The sequence below is a fragment of the Rutidosis leptorrhynchoides genome, chromosome 1 (genome assembly GCF_046630445.1).
Source record: "Rutidosis leptorrhynchoides isolate AG116_Rl617_1_P2 chromosome 1, CSIRO_AGI_Rlap_v1, whole genome shotgun sequence".
Taxonomy (NCBI): Eukaryota; Viridiplantae; Streptophyta; class Magnoliopsida; order Asterales; family Asteraceae; genus Rutidosis; species Rutidosis leptorrhynchoides.
The window spans coordinates 518,307,675-518,309,757 of record NC_092333.1 but is presented as its reverse complement, the minus strand read 5'-3'; the positions used below and the strand labels follow the sequence as shown (position 1 = coordinate 518,309,757).

Here is a 2,083-nt window from a genome sequence, read left to right as displayed (position 1 = left end):
TCAACTAGCTTAAATACCACTTCTTCCAGATTTGACTTTTTCTCTTCGATTTGTTGTGGTGGTTTATACAAGCCAGGTCTTTGTTGATTGAAAGTGTTGTTTTGAGTTGGTTGGTTATTCGGACCTTGTTGGTTGTATGAGTTATTATTAGGTCTATTTAGATTGTAAAGAATGTTTTGATTTCGATTAAAGTTTGGCCTTGGCGGTTGATAATTATTTTGATAATTATTTCCTAGCCTTTGGTTTATGTAGGAAACATTCTCTCGTTGTTCCATCGTTTGCTCAACATTCAATCTTTCGTTAAGTGTGGTCCACTGCATTGCTCATAACTGATTCGTATTGCGTGAATATCTTTAGTCATCTTTTCCATTCGTCTCTCGAAAGCATCTATTTTTGCGAAAACAGAATCAAAATTATGGCTAGAATCGGCTCTAGCCGCTTTAGATGAACGAAAAATATCTTTTTCCTGATGCCACTCATGAGAGTGGGATGATGTGTTATCAATGATCTTGTGAGCTTCGGTTGCGGTTTTCTTCATAATGGTACCACCAGCTGCTGTGTCGATGTCTTTTCGTGTGGCGATGTCGACGCCTTTATAGAAAATTTGCACTATTTGAAAAGTATCTAAACCATGTTGAGGACATCCTCTCAACATCCTTCCGAATCTTGTCCATGCCTCATATAACGTTTCATTTGGCTTTTGCACGAACGTGGCAATTTCTCCTTAAAGTCTCACGGCTTTAGATGCCGGAAAGAATCTTTGAAGAAATTTCTCAACTAAAATATCCCATGTATCAATCGCCCCTTCAGGTAACGATTCCAACCAATATTTGGCTTCTTCCTTTAAAGTCCAGGGAAATAACATGAGATAGATCTGTTCATCCTCAACTTCTCTGATTTTGAATAAAGTACAAATCCTGTTAAAGGTAAGAAGATGTTCGTTTGGATCTTCCTTCGGCGCACCACTAAATTGGCATTGATTAGTTACCATGTGTAGGATTTGTCCTTTGATTTCATAATCCGGTGCATTAATGCCTGTTTGAGTGATTGCGTGACCTTGGCCAGTGCGTTTAGCTCGCATTCGGTTTTCCATACTTAGAGGTTCCAGATTTTCCATGATTGAATTTATTGAATCTGAATCACTAGAGGATTCTGATTTAATGGTTTCTTCCTCGACAATCTCTGATTGTATGATTTTTGATTCAGGAGGAATGATTAGTGGATCAGGATCTTGGAATTGTCCCTCCGGATTCTCAATTGTGAGATTGGGTTCAAAAAATGGATTATCGGAAATTTGAGTTGGAGTACTTGGTCGACTAGATGACAATTCTAAAGAAAAATCAACTACAACAATATTGGCTAGATGCCTTGATCGAGTTACAGGTGGTGAACGTATGAAAGGTGGTGAACGTTTTGCTCGGTGCATTCACTGAATATCCTATTAGTTATAAAAATAAAAATTATATAAGTTATCAAATTAATAGACTTTTCTGATTTTGCCCACGTTTCGAATAGCCAATAGATGCAGTAGGTAGCCAGGACCCTTTAAATCGGAAGCCCACAACTCCCCACTAACAAATCCAACTATTACTACGAACCAGAAAATTTGGATGTCTATCAATTTAATCGCTTAAAATAATTTTTCGTTTGAAATTTTAGAGAAGAAATAGAAAATTCTATGTCCTAAAAACTAGAGCGTCGAGAAATAAGAAAGAAAAAGATTGCGTCGAAAAACGTCGAAAAAATAAAAGGTCGAAAAATAAAAATAAGAAAGTAGCGTGTCGAAACTTAAAAGGGATTCTAAACGAAAAACGGCAATTACTTAAAATGATACTAAAATTTTAACACGTCGTCGCAAAATTTTAAGCCACCTAAATCTTAGTCTAAAGAAAAAGCACTTAAGAGATTTTACGGCAAAGCCTAAAAATCTAAAAGTATAAAAATAATTATGGCAAAACTAAACTTAATACTAAAAGTTGTAACTAGAGTCTAAAAATCTAAAGGTAATAAAACTTAAAATAAATATATTTTTTTTATTTTATAGACAAAATCTTAAAAATATATATATATATATTTTTTATTT

General features: G+C 34.8%; 1 non-coding gene across 1 annotated transcript; it reads left to right on the top strand.

Annotated features, from left to right (window-relative positions):
- The first annotated feature begins 626 nt into the window (after window positions 1–626).
- On the top strand, window positions 627–733 carry LOC139886836 (small nucleolar RNA R71). Its single transcript, XR_011772697.1, has one exon. It is a non-coding gene; the product is annotated as a small nucleolar RNA R71 (small nucleolar RNA).
- Window positions 734–2,083: the final 1,350 nt, after the last annotated feature.